The sequence below is a fragment of the Triturus cristatus genome, chromosome 2_1, assembly GCF_964204655.1.
Source record: "Triturus cristatus chromosome 2_1, aTriCri1.1, whole genome shotgun sequence".
In the NCBI taxonomy this organism is placed as follows: Eukaryota; Metazoa; Chordata; class Amphibia; order Caudata; family Salamandridae; genus Triturus; species Triturus cristatus.
Window position 1 is genome coordinate 802488885 of NC_140581.1, and position 18636 is coordinate 802507520.

The following is an 18636-nucleotide window of genomic DNA, read 5'->3' on the forward strand; positions in this document are numbered from 1 at the left end:
TGGCATATGAAGGCCAAGCCTATGTCCATGTCATTTTTTCTTCTATCCAATATCTATAGCCTCTGCTATCTTTTTTTGTGTAGCGATCTCTCCAACTGTGAAAATGTTCTCACATATAGGTAATTGATTTAGTAGTAAATGTGAGAGAAACAGGGAGGAGTGGCTGGAAAAATGGGAATACCCATTACTAAAAGGGAAGGGTTAACCCCTTCGCTGCTAGGCCGTTGCCCTCTGAGCTAAGCCTTTTTTTTGTCTATTTGGGGTAGTTTGCGCTTAGGACCCCCCCTTGCAAAACCAGGTTGTTTTGTGATCGGTAATTTTGATGTCTCCTCAATACGTTTTGGGCCCTTGCCTGTTGCAGGTACTTGGCCCACTCACACAAGTGAGGTAGCATTTTTATCGTGAGACCTGGGAGTAGGCTTGGTGGTATGAAATTTTTGTCAGCCCGGTGATCCCACAAATTTCCCACAGAGAAATTTGAGAAAAATTTGATTTTTTCAGCTAAATGTGAGATATGCAGGGGATTCTGGATGGGAAAACGTTGGGGTGTCCATGCAATTCATACCTCCCTGGATTCCCCAGGGTGTCTAGTTTTCAGAAATGTGTGGGTTTGGTAGGTTTCGTTAGATAGCTGCTGAGCCAAGTACCAAAAATGCAGGTGACCCCTGAGAAAAACCAGGTCGTTTAATGATAGATAGGTGGGCATCTGTGTTTTTGGTCCCGGGTTTGCAGACATCTAGAGGAACCTAAAAACCCAGACATTTCTGAAAACTAGACACCTGTGGTAGTCCAGGGAGGTGTGGCTTGCATTGATACCCCAACATTTTCCTTCCAAAAATCCACTGCAAACCTCATATGTAGCTAAAAAGTCACATTTTCCTCTAATATCTGTGCGAAAGAGTTGTGAGATTACCGCACAGCACAAATTTCCTTTACACTCTGTGTTCCCCTCCGTCTACCAATAAAAAGTATACCTTACTTGTTTGGATGGTCCAAGTGCCTATGACATGGAAGGGCCAAACACTTGTTGAAATTGAGGAGGGCCTAAAGCGGGTATAAAAGAGCAGTTTGTTTATACATTTTTAGGCTGACTTTACTTTGGGCATCCACACATGTGAGGTATCATTTTTCCCGGGAGACCAAGGCGAATGCTGGGTAGTAGAAAATTTGTGCCTTCACTGTGATCCTACAACTTACCCACACACACAGAAATGTGAGGAAAATGTGACTTTGTAAGTGAATTTGAGGTTTGCTGGAGATTCCGGGTAAGAAAACGCTGGGGGATCAATGCAAGCCACACCGCTAGCCAAGAGTCAGAACATGCACACAACCATCCACACACACCACCAAACAAGCACTATCGATGCACACCGCCAGCCAAGGGCCACCGACACCCTCGGCCAGCCAAGTGCCATCCCCGCACACCGCAAGCCAAGCAGGGCCGGACTGGGAACAGCAACCAGCCCTGGCAGATTGCTGCTCGACCGGCCCTAGGAGGGGGGCGTTCTAGTAAAAAGCACTGCTCCCACTTTTGTTACTGGGACCCGATATTGCAGCACTGCTGTAAAACTGTCCCCCAGTGACAAAACCACCCGCTACTGCCAGAAAACTGGCCCCACCCCTCCGGCCCACTGGGGGAATTCCTGGTGCCTCCTACGGCTCTGCTGCCAAGCACCATCCATGAACACAGCCAGCCAAGAATCAGATAACATACACCGCCAGCCAAGCACCACTCCACGCACACCACCAGGAAAGCGCCAATCTGTATACACCATCATCAAGTGCAAGTCCACCCACACCATTAGCCAAGTGCAGGTCCACACACACCACCAGCAAAATGCCAGCTAAAGGTCAGTACAGGCAGACCACACACACAAACTCTCTCTGGTTTCTAGTAGTTTTCTGCCTCCGCTTAGGTGTAGATGAGAATAAAAATATCACGGAAACAGCCAAAATGTGTGCCTAAAAAATAGGGAGTGACCCTTGCCTATGGGGCTTCTCACTGGCATACCTATAAATATATCCCTGGTGCCTAGTGGGCTCTCTGCCCCCCCTGCAGGAGAGCCATTTTTGGCAGAGTGGCATTAGCATGCCCATTCTCTGCAGCCCCCACCCCTCTGTATAAATACAACAACAAAATCCCTGGTTCCTAGTGAGCTTTCTGACCCCCCCTCCCCCCTCAGGGCATGACAACTGGCAACATTTTATCAGATAATTCATGCAAATGTTCATGGTATTCAAAATGTAATCACAGATGATCAGGAGGTCACAATCAAAGTCTATCTTTGTTGTAAAGAATTGGTTCTACAAGTTCTGGGATTTTTTCAAATATTCTTTATTCGTAATCCAATTTCCAATCCTTTTTGGACAGACCCAGCCAACACATTTTGTCACTATGTAGGGACTTTATCAAGGGCTATATATATATATAATAATCAACACTTAAATATTTTAATTTTGTAAAAACTTTTTCACTTTTCTACTTTTCTTGAATTTTTCACACATTGTTTTTCCATTTTAATATATTTTTTTATAATAAATATTGTATACATATGTACCTTATGTACATACAATATAATTCAATCCAATTTTGACCAATCCTACATTTTTATCCCAAATTCCTAATGCGACTGTAATCCCATGCACATCCCAACCCAAATTATCGACAGTGATCTCAGTGAATACAACTACACAGTTTACAAGTATTCTTTTCTTTACATCCTTATTGCACCATGGTAAATGTCATTGTGTGTTTCATATATAGGCGGATAGATCCATTACTTACAAGTGTCTCATAGTTAGGAATCCATCTATCTGGCTCTCATAAATTCCAATCACATTGTATTCACTGATAAGGAAAATAAAACATACTTTCATTCATGTATCCTTATTTACACCTGTAAAACCTACTCTGCAATTTTTTACTATGCCATAGTGTGTCCAAACGTAGCATTTTTCAAATACCTAAACTTATTTTAATATTCATTTCGCTGACTGAAAACCTTCATAAGCGCCACTCTGTAGCATCCTGGAAATACATTGTGCAGCCTTCCTCAATTAAACAGTATTATATTTTGCAGGAGGCCTTCCAAGCATTTAGCACAAGTCCCATCCAATATCTACATCCTTCACCAAGTATGCATTGCATAAAACAAATTACACCCATTAGCAGCATAATACCCACAGTCACATGCCGGCACTCAATTTGTAGTAACTTACTCCTGCGTCATCTGTGGTACTTTAAAATTCGGGACCGTGTAGGTGGCATGGTCCCACCATGCCAATTTTGGTATCAGCGAACCGCAAATAAGCAACGCGGTATGTATGAGTGTTTTTGGCATGTTTCACTAATGAATTCACCGTGCATACGATACCGCATATTGAACCCTATGGGTTCCATTTTAGAACAGTAGCCATTTTGTGGTTGCCCTCACATAGGCTGCGCACTAAGGCCCTGCCTGGGCCTAAAAGGACACGTATACCTTCTTTGACTTCTCTCTGACCTGTGCAAACTGACTCCGCTGCCCGAGGTCAATCCTGTATGGCCGGTTCCTTTTCTCGCGGCCTAATGTGATTAGCATCAGGGCTCGACCCACCATAAAGTCCTTGTTCGCACACGATCTCTGACTAAGCTATTTCACACCTGACTCTGTTTCCTACTTTATGGCTTGTTTTACGAGCAGGAGGTGCCCGTTTTATTGGGGTCCGCTGTTATCTGATGAGAGTTCTGAGCCTTGCTGGGTACAATGACTGTATGCTTAATGAACTGAAATGTGGGATTGTCATTATGGCTCTGCTGTTCCTTTGAAACTAAAATATGTGAAGGACCACTTGTAAAACAGGGGCGGTGTTGCCCCCAAAGCATAATTTTGTGTATATAAGTAAAGACTGGTTTTTGGTTCGGGAGCAGTCTCCTGAGAACATACATCGTGGTGTACTTCTCGGATACCTGTGATTGGTCTGCAGCCAATAAATACAATCTTTGATTTCATCTAGAAGACTCTGTGTTTCTGTGGGTCTGAAACAGGAAGAATCCGAAGTCTTAGGGTGTGTTCCCCTGCACCGCTGGGTTTTAAAAACCCGGTACTTCAGTTGGCGCCCAACTCGGAGCGATTTCAGTGGTACCGGTCCAGCCAGAGGTTCGTGAGGAGCTTCGTGTGGAAATTCCGGAGGAAGGCCGCCACTTCATCGACCCCTGCATGTCGACGTGGTCCGAAAGTCTTTTCTGCGAGGTTCTCCGCGTCCCGACGGCTACGAAGGACTGCTGCCCTGATTAATCGCCCTGTTTTGGACCCTTGACGATTTTGTAGAGTGAAACAATTGAGAGAGTCTTCTGGTGAAGTCATCGATACCTCAGTTAAGTATAAGTGGAGCGTCTCCCAGTTTGTTTGGTATCCGTTGGGATTTTGGTATCCTTCGGGATCGCTTTGATTTGGGTCTTGCAAGTGCCAAAGCCTGAGGACTCGTGCATTCACGAGACTATCGTATTCGATAATCCTTTGAAGTTTGAAACTAGACTAGTGAGCGAAGATGCCTGGTTCTAGTATATTTGGAAATTTGTTTTGTTTTGGTTGTAAAAGGGATTCCCGATTGGAGGATTCGTGTCCGGTTCCTCCAATTGGAACTCCTACTTATGAGCTTTATGTGAAACATGGCGTGGGCCCCATTACGTATAATGAAGTATGGGTCCGATACACCAGGAAGGATGGTGTTTTAAAATGGCCCCAAAATGGTAGTTTCGACACAGAGATCCTAGATAATTTAGAAGTTAAATTGTTCAAGAAGAAAGCCCGGCCGGCGATGTTTGATTCCTTCCGCCTATGGCGAAAGGAAGCCAAACAAAAGGAAATTAAATTAGCAAAAAGGAATAAAAGAGAGAGAGGTATGTCGATAATGCAAGCAGCTGTGCAGTTTAAAGATAATGAAGAGGACCAAATGAATGAGCAGTTGCATAGGCAACGCAAACTAGTCATTGATAAATGTTACCCGGTTTTGCCACCTCTTCAACAAGATGAGTCAAAAGAAAAAGAGAAAGATTCCCTAATGTCACATTTGCTAAATTCACCACCCCCGTATGCGCAAAATGCTACAGCACCTCCACAACCCTTAAATGTACAGCCTCCAGCTAATGCACCGCAAGCTTTTCTGCAGCCGCCAGCTCCTCCTCAGCTGGCTCCTGTCCCGGTAGCGCAGCCTTATCAGGGGACGCCGATTTTGCTACCTACATCTTTTGCACTCCCTGCGACTTTCCCTACCACATCAGCTGCCTCTCTTGGTGCCCTACCTGTTACTACTCCTGTATCTGTCTCTACACCCGTTTTTCTCCCCTCTGTTTTTCCCCCGGTTCTTGCCTCAACTTCTCCTTCTGCACGACAACGACTAGCTAGTGCAGTCACTAGTCTTATCTCACCTCTCTTTGGGTCATCTAGTACGACCCCTGGTCCACAACATAAACAGTTACGTAGTCAAATACCTGGTTCTAGGGAGAAAGAAGAACTGGACCGCATGGCACGTAGATGGATTGTTTATCCCTCTAGATATGATGTAGAGTCTGTTGTGAATGTTTTTCAACAGTGGGAAGCACCACAACAGAGATACGTTTTTGAGAAGATGTGTGAAATTCTATGTGAGGAATTGGAAGATAATGGTTTAGACTTAAGCCCGAAGGAGTTGTGTCGAGTAAGGTTTGAATTTGGAAAAGGTACGATCGTGGGTTCTGATGTTGAAAAAGCAGTTGCGACACTGCTGTCTTTTAGGAAGGGGGATTGTCAGCAATCGTTGTTTGAACAGGAATTACCTGAAGGGAAACAGGTAAAAGCGCGACAATATCCGATGCGTGAGGTTCCTCCAGTTTGGAGACCTGGTGATGCGAATGCTGTTCCACCTGTTCTGCCACATTTTCAGCGTGTTTGGGTACATGTTCCCTGGAAACGATCTGAAGTTTTAGCCCTTAAGCTGACTCTGCCTGATCCCCGTAAGAATCCTGCAGGATATTATAAGGAGTTATCACAGACCGCAGAATCATGTGTCATGAACCTAGCTGACATAGATATGTTGTTCGGGAATGTTGTTCCACAGCCTTTGTGGGGATTGATTCGTAATGCAGATCATGCTGCAGACCTAGGTGACACATGGGCTAATATCATTAATGCGGCCAATAGACAGGTTGGTGGTGCCAAGCCTGAGCCCGTGGTAGCAGAACTCCCTGGTAGAATAATTAATTATATGAAAACTCTAATGCCCGCAATACGTGTAAATTTGGATAAATTATCCGCATGCAAACAAAAGAAAGATGAAACAGTGTCCGATTTCTTCACAAGGTTTAAAGAAACATTTATCGACCACAGTGGTCAGCACATGAGTACAGAGGGTGGCCAACGGTTATTTGTTGATAAATTTGTGCATAATTTGCTTCCAGAGTTGTGTAAAAAATTGAAAGATTCGGAGAGTTCTTGGGCCGTTTCCTCTTCAGCGCAAATATTGGCTACTGCACAGTATTACGAAAATAGGGATAAAGATGAGAAGGATAGAACAGAGAAGAAAACGAAAGAATTAAAAACGAAGGTTCTTTTACAGCAGGCTTATCCGCCACGTGAAGGTCAGAATAATTATAGACAAACCCAGGGTATCTATCAGCAACCCCAACAGTTTCAGAATAATCAGCAAATGTATGGGTATTATCAACCACGTGTCCCTATCGGTCCCAATCAGTGTTCATATTGCAAGGAGGATGGTCATTTTAAAAATAATTGTCTTAGATTGTTGCAGCGCACGAATAATGCTTATGGCGCAAGAGGTAGAGGTGGCCAGCAAGCCCCAAGAGGTAGAGGGCGTGGAAATGTTCCCCAGAACGCGCGTCCTCTTCCGCCTCAAAATACGATGAATAGTTTTGATCAGCAAGCTAATGCAACTGGCAAGACAGCTCAGTATTATAATAATGACTATTATGCAGAGGATGATAATACGGAAGGTAATGATTACTAGGACAGCCATAGACAGAGAGAGGGAGTTGTTTCAGTGCCAGTGGATCAGAGCGGACCGTATGTTAAGGTGACTACAGAGGGTGTAACAGAGCCCTTTCTGCTGGATACTGGTGCTGCAAAGAGTTCTATTATGTGCTCAAAACTCCCTGGCGCACCTTTGTCTGGCGAAATGAATGTTTCAGTAGGTTTTTCTGGTGCCCCGGTTAGGAACCCGATCTCAAGTCCTATGCCCCTTTCTGTTGGACCTTGTGAGCTGAAATCACCCCTTATCTTAACGACAGGATGTGGTGAAAACCTGTTGGGATTGGATCTGTTAAAGAGATTACATGCGACATTGTATTGTTCCCCCTCGGGAGTACAACTTACGCTGGGTAAGGAAGTGATTTCTCCCATGTATTTGTCAAAGAATAAACTACCAGCTGAATTGTCGTCTCTTCCTGATGCCCTTTGGGCCACTGGCCCTAATGATGTGGGCCTTTTGGAAATACCGCCGTATGTTGTTACTTTGAAAGCCAATGTTAGATTGCCACGCATTCCCCAGTACAAGATCTCTAAGGAAGGTGAAAAAGCGTTGTTAGCAATTATCTATGATTTAATTGAAAAGGATGTAATTGAAGAGACAAGAGGCAACGTTTATAATAGTCCGGTTTTGCCTATTTTAAAACGTACTGACCCTTCTCAGCCACCTGTTTACAGGTTTGTGATCGATCTTAGAAAGGTCAATAAGGTAGTTGTGCCACAGTTTCCAGTCGTCCCCGATATAACTGTCTTGTTGACTATGATCCCAGCTTCCGCTACTTGGTTCTCAGTGATTGATTTAAAGAATGCTTTCTTTAGTATCCCGATTGCAGAGGAGAGCAGGGATATTTTTGGCTTTTGTTTAGGAGGTCGAAGCTTCCGTTTTAAACGAGCTCCACAGGGCAACTGTGAAAGTCCATCAATATATAGTCAGGCTTTAAAAGCACAGCTTGATGCCCTTGTTTTACCTAGTGGTGCTACCCTTATCCAGTATGTTGACGATTTACTAATCGCCGCAGATACTGAGGAGATTTGTAAAGGAGCTACAACGTCATTGTTGCGTCATTTGTCTGCCTTTCATCACAAAGTGTCTCTCTCTAAGCTGCAATATTGTCGACAAGAAGTGACCTATTTAGGTCATCTCTTCTCGAAGGAGGGAAGGAAGTTGACCCCAGAAAGAATCCAAGCCATTGAACAATTAAGTGTGTCAAGGACAAAGAGAGAAGTGCGTGCCTTTCTGGGCATTACTTCCTACTGTAGGCACTGGATTCCGAGTTTTTCTTTGCTGGCAAAACCATTGCTGGCATTAACATATAAAGATATACCGAATCCTGTCCCATGGTCTGAAGAGTGTCAGAAAAGTTTTTGGGAATTACGCGAGGCATTATGTTCAGCTCCTGTGTTGGGTACCCCCGACTATAGTAAGCCTTTTACCTTGTATGTTTATGAAAAGGACGGTTGTGCATTGTCAGTGCTAACACAGCCTTTTGGAGACAGACCGCGCCCATGCGCGTATTTTTCGTCGACTTTGGACCCTGTAGCGAGGGCATTGCCAAGTTGTTTAAGAGCCACAGCGGCAGCAGCTGCGTCTATTCGACAGTCTGCTGGATTAGTGATGAATAACACATTGATTGTAATGGTTCCTCATGCAGTGGACACATTGTTAAACAGGACCAAGACACAGCATTTAACTAATGCTCGATTGTCAAATTACGAGTTGACGCTGCTAGCGAGTCATGTGCACATAAAGAGGTGTAATACGTTGAATCCAGCCACATTATTGCCAATTCCGGCAGACACAGACGAGGTTGAACAGCATGATTGTCTGTTCAGAACAGAAGAAGAAACAAAAGGGAGAGTGTATCTTAAGGACACTCCCCTGGTTGAATGTGATGGTACTTTATGGGTGGATGGTTCATGCTTCAAGCTTCCGAATGGTGATACGACTGCCGCGTATGCTGTCACGACTTTGCACACGATTGTTGAAGCTGCACGCGTACCACATAATTCAGCCCAAGCAGCAGAATTAATTGCGCTTACAAGAGCATGCGTGTTGTCGAAAGGAATGAAAGTGAACATATATACTGACAGTCAGGATGCTTTTGGTGTGGCCCATAGTTTTGGGCGTTTGTGGAAAGAACGTGGTTTCTTGACCTCGCATGGAGCTAAGATTCAGAATGGTCAGTTAGTGAATGATCTCCTTGAGTCACTGACCTTGCCGCTACAAGTCGCGATTGTGAAATGCAGCGCACACAAGAAGGTTACCGATGATGTTGGGCGTGGTAATGCATTTGCTGACGAAACCGCGAAAGAAACAGCAAAAGATGTGACAACCCGAATGTATGTTGCAGGCCCTGCAAGATGGGTTGGTGATGTTGGAATGTGTGAAGAAACGATAGAGAGTGTGAAGTCCCTTCAAGCTGAAGCTACAGAGAAAGAATTGAGTATGTGGAAAGAGAGTAAGGGTAAATTGGATGAAAATGGTTGTTGGGTTGATTTGTCAGAACACCGGCGATGGTTGTTACCTGATGCATATGTGCTTCCAGTGGTTACGATGGCACATGGAATGGCACATATCAGTGTGGAAGGGATTTGTAAGTTGTTGGCTCCAGTATGGCAGACTGCTGGAATCCCTAAATGTGCAGAGAACGTGGTCAAAAATTGCATGGTATGTCTGAAATACAATCCTGGTAGGGGAACCCCAACTCCACCTGGTCATTTTGCACCCCCATCATATCCATTTGAGGTTCTGCAACTAGACTTCATCCACATGGAAAGATGCAACAATTTGAAATATGTACTGGTTGTTGTTTGTGCTTTTTCAAGATGGATAGAAGCATATCCCCTAAAAGACAATACAGCCTTATCCACAGCTAAAGTCCTAGTCAAAGAATTTGTCCCTAGGTTCGGAATGCCAAGGATGGTATGGAGTGATAACGGGAGTGAATTTGTGGGTCGAGTGATGAAGGATGTGTGTGAGGGACTAGGCATTAAGCAGAAGTTCCACGCTGCAAATCACCCCCAACCAGCTGGATTAGTAGAGTGCTATAATGGCACCTTGAAACTTAAGTTGGCCAAAATTCAGGCGAGCTCCGGTCTTAAATGGCCTGACGCTCTGCCCTTAGCACACCTATCAACAAGAATGACTGTGCATTCACGAATGGGACTTAGTCCGTATGAAATTGTGTTTGGCCGTCCGGCCAATGTATGGGGAGTGCCAAGGCCGACAAAATTCAGTGAAATCGAACATCCAGTACTGCTTGATTACCTGTATGAATTGACGGCTAAATTGCGTGTCTTACACCAACAGGTTCACGATACTCTGCCCCAGGCCTCTGAAGCTCCAGGACACCCTATTAATCCTGGAACGTGGGTGCTAAACGAAAAAAGAATGATGAGCCCTGTTGGATCGGCCCCCACCTAGTCCTGCTATCGACAAGATCAGCGGTTCGAGTGAAAGGGAAAAAGAATTGTATACACGGAATACATTGCAAAAGGATCCCTTTGCCCCTACCGTATGATCAGTGGGTCCAGGAGGGGATCGCTGACTCTGAGGCTGAGACTGTGCCTCGTTTTGTGCCTTTTAGCGATGCACGTGTAAAGGGAACAATCACAGAACAAGAAAGTGACGACATTCTGCAGGAAGCCACATCGCCGTCAATTCAATTGGACACCACAGAGCCTGAACTCTTGTTTCAAGACCAGACAGTACCTGGAAGAAGTCGCTATAATTTGAGGCCGAGAACTATGGACAAATAAAAATTCTTTTTCTTTTCCAAAGGTGCAGCTCTCTCTCATCTAAATTTTTTTTTTACCTTTTTGTTTTTCGAACCACCATCCGGGTTCAGCTGCAGGGTCGCAGTGTCAAGACTTTGGGGTACAAGCCGAAGACGTTAGGTCAACGGTTCTGGTTGGTCTAGGGCGTTCCCTGGACTGACAGGTGTACTCCTTAGCAGAAGATACTCATCCGCCGCGAGCAGCACGATTAGATGATGGAGTTTTTCAGGATGGAGAGACCCACCGAGGAAATAAGTTTCAAGAGCAGAATATGTAAAATAATGAATAGCAAACGCTTTGTAATATTGTGTCTGTTTGTACTATCTAGCATAATGATGTTTTCTGTAGGTTGTGTATTATTGTCTTTCCAAGTACCATTTGCATCCACTGTACAGCCCACACCTCTTTCTACTGTTTTTCCACACTCTTTTCACCCTCTGCCAGAGCACGAACAAGCTAGACGTTCTGAGTTCGTAAACAATTTGTTCATTCAACTCCTACACCAGCACCAACTAGTTATGAATACAACGAACTGCTGGGTGTGTGGTTTGATGCCGCACACCATTAATAAGGGTATACCATATCTAGTACTGCCGTTTAGCTATAATGGTTCATCATGGGCATTCCACTCCATGTTTCTTTTTGCCCTTGAAACCTACTCCCCGCGACCACCGCGTTCCACTAGACCTAACTCGAACAATAAAGCCTTGATGAGAGGAGTCGCAGATATGAGTAGAGATATCGATGCATATACATCTATTCCAAAGGATGAGTTGCGAGCTTATGTAGGTTGGAACGCGACGGGGTATAGTATTAGTTTGGGCGAAAAACAGCGCAAAAATGCATCTCCGATTTGGGTTGTACCCCACATAGGTCGGTTCTGTCTACTTGCAGACCGTGGTGGGGTATGCAAGGTTATCCAATCGAGCTGTTGTATTTTCATACCAGATAACGCTCCAACAGTCTACCAGGCCATTTCCAAACTGCATAAGATTTCCGAATCCATTCACGTAGATAAAGGAGATTGGTCAATGATGGGGTGGTTCTGGGGACTGATATCAGCTTGGGGATGGAAGATTTTAATAGTCATTGGGATGATCTTAGCCGTTCTTTTCCTGTTCTGTTTATGTATACAGTGTGCTCCTGTAATGTGTAGCCTCTGTGTTACATCATGTGTAAGGAAACCTACATCAAGGGAGGAGCTAAGCAATAGGATGATGCTACAGCAACATCTCCATGACTTTATAAACATAGACTTGGACTCTGATTAGTATAGTTCTTGCCTATGTAAGGGCAAAAGGAGGGTCTGTGGTACTGTAAAATTCGGGACCGTGTAGGTGGCATGGTCCCACCATGCCAATTTTGGTATCAGCAAACCGCAAATAAGCAACGCGGTATGTATGAGTGTTTTTGGCATGTTTCACTAATGAATTCACTGTGCATACGATACCGCATATTGAACCCTATGGGTTCCATTTTAGAACAGTAGCCATTTTGTGGTTGCCCTCACATAGGCTGCGCACTAAGGCCCTGCCTGGGCCTAAAAGGACACGTACACCTTCTTTGACTTCTCTCTGACCTGTGCAAACTGACTCAGCTGCCCGAGGTCAATCCTGTATGGCCGGTTCCTTTTCTCGCGGCCTAATGTGATTAGCATCAGGGCTCGACCCACCATAAAGTCCTTGTTCGCACACGATCTCTGACTAAGCTATTTCACACCTGACTCTGTTTCCTACTTTATGGCTTGTTTTACGAGCAGGAGGTGCCCATTTTATTGGGGTCCGCTGTTATCTGATGAGAATTCTGAGCCTTGCTGGGTACAATGACTGTATGCTTAATGAACTGAAATGTGGGATTGTCATTATGGCTCTGCTGTTCCTTTGAAACTAACATATGTGAATGACCACTTGTAAAACAGGGGCGGTGTTGCCCCCAAAGCGTAATTTTGTGTATATAAGTAAAGACTGTTTTTTGGTTCGGGAGCAGTCTCCTGAGAACATACATCGTGGTGTACTTCTCGGATACCTGTGATTGGTCTGCAGCCAATAAATACAATCTTTGATTTCATCTAGAAGACTCTGTGTTTCTGTGGGTCTGAAACAGGAAGAATCCGAAGTCTTAGGGTGTGTTCCCCTGCACCGCTGGGTTTTAAAAACCCGGTACTTCACATCAAGTCAAAAAAACACATGGTAAACATTTTCCGTAATCTTTGACTGCATTTACATAACTGATAGCACAAATCAGCAGCAAAAGATCATTTATTTACATGCGAGTGCAGGTCAAACAGTTTCTGATCAAATACATTCTCGTTAAATGGATACACACAAGATGCCATCTCTACTCCTCACACATCTCCTGTACTGATCTTTTGACTGTATAACAGTGTAGTACTACCATGTACGATACACTATTTCCTGCAATGTTGCTTCAATAACTCATCAGCCTTCCAATATATAACAAGTGACACCCCCAAACTGTGTAAAAACAATAAAACTATCCTATATTCCTCCACCCGTATTAACACTAGGGAACAGTTTCCCACTTAAAAATGTCTCCTATATATGGCAAAGAAATGCTCCAGCTTCTCATCGAATCCAGGACGCAAGAGGATGCACCACCATTTAAAACCGCATATATGATTACTTTCCTGTCCTGCACCTGAGTTTTTGACAATTTCAATTCCAACTCTATGGTACCACGGTCAAGTTGGGCACCATTTTGGTGTTCTGTTCCACGATACCACTGCCTCATATTATCCCCTCTAGTGGTAATATTCTTTGCTGCAAACCTAATATATTTACCCATGCAATCTCCATTCAATAACACCCCAAGGTGTCACGTTTCGACTATATCTAACGATCTCCGAATAACTGCATCATCTTTCGACTCAATGGTATCACAGTTATTACGGGCGCATTTTTTATGTTCCTTTCCGCGATGCCAATACAAATTATTGCCTTCTCCTCTTGATATTATTCTACTTGTTATACTCATTGGGTACCCAGTGTCATTATGTATCCAGTTTTTTTCATCCCAAATAAAATGTTAAAGTGCCTTATAAACTAGTTTCAAACGACTGTCATCTTGATGTTCCGTCCCGCGACACCAATTAATATTATTGTCCTCTTCTCTTGATAATGATTAACTTATTATACTCATTGCATAGCCAGTGTCATTATGTACCCACTGTCTTTCATTCCCAAAAGTTTTATGTTAAAGTGCCTCATAAGCTAGTTTCAACTGGTTTCTATTTGGCTCTTCACTCATTACACCATCTTCTCGTTCCTTTTCAATTTATCCTGAAACTAATACCATAGCTAATGACAGGTGTATCCGAGTTCCCAAGCCTGGGCATAGTGGTGTCCTACCCCATCTCAGCCTCGCTATCCATTTTGCCGCATTTTTCCTCAGCATCAATTCTCCATCCCCCCCTTAAGGGTTGGGGTCTTTTCTCTGGAATTCACTTCTTTGAGAGAATTTGGAACACTGACCGGTGCAGTCTTGAGAAGCATTACTGCCATCCATTTGTGAATTTGAAATGCATTCCACCTAGTTCTTGCAGCTGACAACCATGAGAGTCACTACCTATTGGCTCTGTTTCCCTTTTAGTGGGGGGGGGGGTTCTCAGGTTCCTTGATGGTACCTGTGATTCTGTCTATGTCTGTGGATTGTCTTCTTGGAAATGTCATGCAACAATGTCTCAATGGAAGTCAATGAGAAATTCTAATTTTAAAAGTAAATTGATTACACCCAACACGTAGTCCAACTTTTCATGTTCAATGTACATGTATTAACAAAAAGGAAGAAAGGCATAAATATATACTTTACAAGGAAATGGAAGTGACATCAACCGTTCTTTATAAATTATATACCTGGTGCAAGGTGAACACATTGTGCTTGTGAAAAAAGTATTTTAAACGGGGCAAGTGGAACACATAAAAATAAAAAAGTGTATTCTTTGGGACTTATTAAAAAAAAGGGTATTATGTGTGAACATTTACAAATGAAAAAATCATGACATAATTAACAATCTCAATTAGGCTGATGCAAGTCCATGGAAATAACATAGAGTATACCATCTGGAAGGATATCTCAGATTGCACTTGGATATTTTAGGGTTGCCTGAGTAGGTGTGCCTGACCACACAGTCCATGGCCACCCAAGAGGGTAGTCAGGAGGACCTGAAGCCTAGAAGAATGGCCCAGGTGTTGGCCAAAAAGAGGAAGGGCAAGGGGCGCAGGAAACCTGCTCCAGAAGCTACAACGGTCCAGGAGAAGGCTGAATCTGAGGGTGCCACCTGAGCTGACCAAATGGCAACAGTAAGGGGGTCCCACAAGGAAGGAGTTCTGCAAGGAGCAGATAGAGTGCCCTACTCTTGAGGGCCTACTGCAGCAGGCCGAGGTCCAAGTAGCTGGTGGCACCTATGGTGACGACCTGATTTACTGGGAGATCGGTCACCTGTATAGTGAGCCTAAGGTTCCTAAGCCTGGTGAAACCCCTGTGTTGGTGGCCCACCAGTGCTACAGGGCCTTCATATTGGAGCTGGCTCATGAGGTGCCCCTGGCAGGTCATTTTTATAGCAGAACAACACCTTTGAATCATGTGTCACCCACTTTTACTTGCCCTGTATGAGAATTGCCTCAGATTCATTCTGCGGGTCATTCCCTGACTACCAGGCTAGTGGAACAAGACTCACCCGCAGCCATTCCCTGTTGAATATTCATTTCATGGGCTATTCTCTCTGGAGTTAGGATCAAGGAGTACGGTAGCCACTGTTTTTGTATATGCTACAATCAAGCTCATTTGTATTTCAAATAAATCGATGTTTTAACGGAATGCAATTGATCTTCATTTGTTCTATTTCTGTCATGGACTTATACAATTAGGGTGACATATCACTATAGAGGGTGCTTAATTTTATTGATGAAAGTTTGTTATACTAGGCTTTCCTTGAGTGGTTAATCTATCTATTTTTTTCACCGGAATCTGCAATAATCATGAATCGTGATTGTACAGTAACAGTGAAAGGTGAGGTTCAGTTGAGTGCCCTTACCACATTTTTTCCAAGTGGTTGAGTTCATTCACAACCGATGAATATCTGATGTTAAGAGTCATAACAAACGGTTAATCCAATTTGAATTGCAATTGCACGTAACAACACAAATTATTCTTAGTGACATTTTTGGGTTGATTGGATGGCTCAAAAACTTGTTATAAAAGATACATTGCATTAACACATCTTCAGTAATATCACTCTGTTTACTTACTCTGGGAAGGAGGTGTCTGGTGCAAGTTATCGTTTTGTACTTTAGATTGTGAAATCTAATGAGCACTCCAAGTACAAACTTAAACTGGAGAATGTGTGAATGAAAGTATAACACACTTCCCAGTGTCAGAGATATAGGTGAAATAGGAGGGATTTTGAACTCAATTAAGTGACAGGAAGCTGTACCCTCATCTGGAACTGTGTGCGTTCCACAATGTCATACTTTGTGGCTGAAGGTTTTTCCTGCAGGTAGTGAGAAATATTCACACATTCATAACCACTAGAGAATGGGGATATATGTTTCTGTGCCCTGTTGGAACTATTTGAGAGGTTTTTTGCTTACTTTTGCCCATTCATAGACTGAGTGACTCTCATCCCCTCCTTCATGGTGATGTTTGAGCCATTGCCCCCCGAATCACCAAACTACACTAAGTCAACCTTGAGATGAACAGTTTTGTAAGGATTAAAGGTTGGTCACAGATGGCACTGATTTAGAAATATGGTCACCTTGTGCACTGAATTAGAAGGAGTCTGGTGGAATTATAAACTGAGAATAGAAAGAAGCAAATAATACTCAGTTCAGTGAATAAAGGGATTTTGGAGTTTAAGGGTTTCCAAAATATTTAAATATTTTAAAATTGACATCAGGGATTGGGTTCATCATCAATTAGAAGATGCCCCATGTCCCATGAATACATCAATTCTTGCATTAGTAGTGCTCCCATTATGTATCATATTATAATGTGAATATTTGTTCTTTTCAGTGATTTTTAATCTTGCAGAATGGTAAATCACTGTAGATCTGTTACTTACCTTCACTGCGGGTGTCAAGAAATAATTAACACCACATGTTTGCACGCCTCACGTCTACACCGAAATGCTCTGATCTAGCTACTTGTCTGCATCACACTGTTGGACTGGGACGTCTCTGCAGGGTCACCTCCAAACAATTTTCCTCCAGCCTCCTGTTTTCTGAATTTTGCTTTTGTTGGAATTAGGACTCTGCACACTTTACCTCTACTAACCAGTGAGAACGTGCTTGTGCTCACTCCTTAAAACATGGTAAATGGGACTACACTTTATTGGCACATTTCATTTACTTATAAGCTCCCCTAGTAAAGTGGTACAACATGCAGCCAGGGCCTGTAAATTAAATGCTACGGTCCCGATTTACAAAAGTAATCTGAGACAAAATTTTAACTTTAAGACTTTTGGTATTCACAAAGGGTATTTAGGAGTAGTAAAGTTAGGATTTTGTCTCTGTTAAACTCAAGTTTTGAACTTAAGTTTAACTGAGACAAAATCCTAACTTTACTACTCCTAATTGCCCTTTGTGAATACTAAAAGTTGTAAAGTTAGGATTTTGTCTCAGAATACTTTTGTGAATCGGACCCTACTAGTGGGCGTGCAGCTCTTACTGTACCATTCACCTATGCAGCCCTTTAAAACATGTCTCAGACCTAACTTTGCAGCCTGGGTGCAGTTTTAAACTACTAATTCAACCAGGCAAAATAAACCATTTTGCCAGGCTTACAACTTGTTTTTAGTACATATTACTACAGACCCATCTCCCTGCTCCCGTTCCCAGCTAAAGTCATCGAGAAAGCCATCAACAGCCAACTTGCCACATTCATCCTCGACTCCTCCCAATTCCGGCTTCAGAAAAAAACACAGTATGAAAACCGCCCTCCTCACCGCAACAGACAATATCCGCACCTTACTGGACAAAGGAGAAACAGCAGCCCTCATCCTCCTTGACCTCTCAGCAGCGTTCAACATAGTTTCTCACCGCACCCTAATACACAGACTTCACGACGCAGGGATCCAAGACAAGGCCCTCGACTGGATCCGCTCCTTCCTCTCCTGCAGAATGCAGCGGGTCAGACTTCCCCTTTCCTCTTGAACCCTACAATTACCACCTGCGGAATTCCCCAGTGGTACTCCCTCAGCCCTAGGCTTTTCAACATCTACATTGCTCCACTCGCCCCCATCGTCAGAACCTACGGACTCAACATTGTGTCATACGCAGATGACACCCATCTCATCCTCTCCCTATCCAACAAACCCAACACCGCCAGACACAACTTTCGAGAAGGCCTGGAAGCCGTCGCCAAATGGATGAAAAACAGCTGCCTACAACTAAACACCAACAAAACGAAAGTACTTATCATGGGCCCAAACCCCAACGCCTGGAACGACACCTCGTGGCCTCCTGCCCTCGGAAGCCTGCCCACCCCCACAGACCACGCACGCAACCTGGGAATCATCCTGGACTCAAAATTGATCGCCAGATCAACTCTGTCTCGTCCTCCTGCTTCCACACCCTCTGCATCCTACTTAAGACCTTCAAATGGATCCCCCTCGAACACAGAAAGACCGTCACTCACGCCCTGGTCACCAGCAGGCTCGACTAAGGCAGCCCACTCTATGCCGGAATATACAAAAACCTCACCCGCAAGCTACAGAACATCCAAAACGCCGCCGCAAGACTGGTCCTCAACCTGCCGGGACACTGCCACATCTCCCATCACCTGCGCACACTCCACTGGCTCCCCATCAAAGCTAGAGTCACCTTCAAGATGCTAACCCACG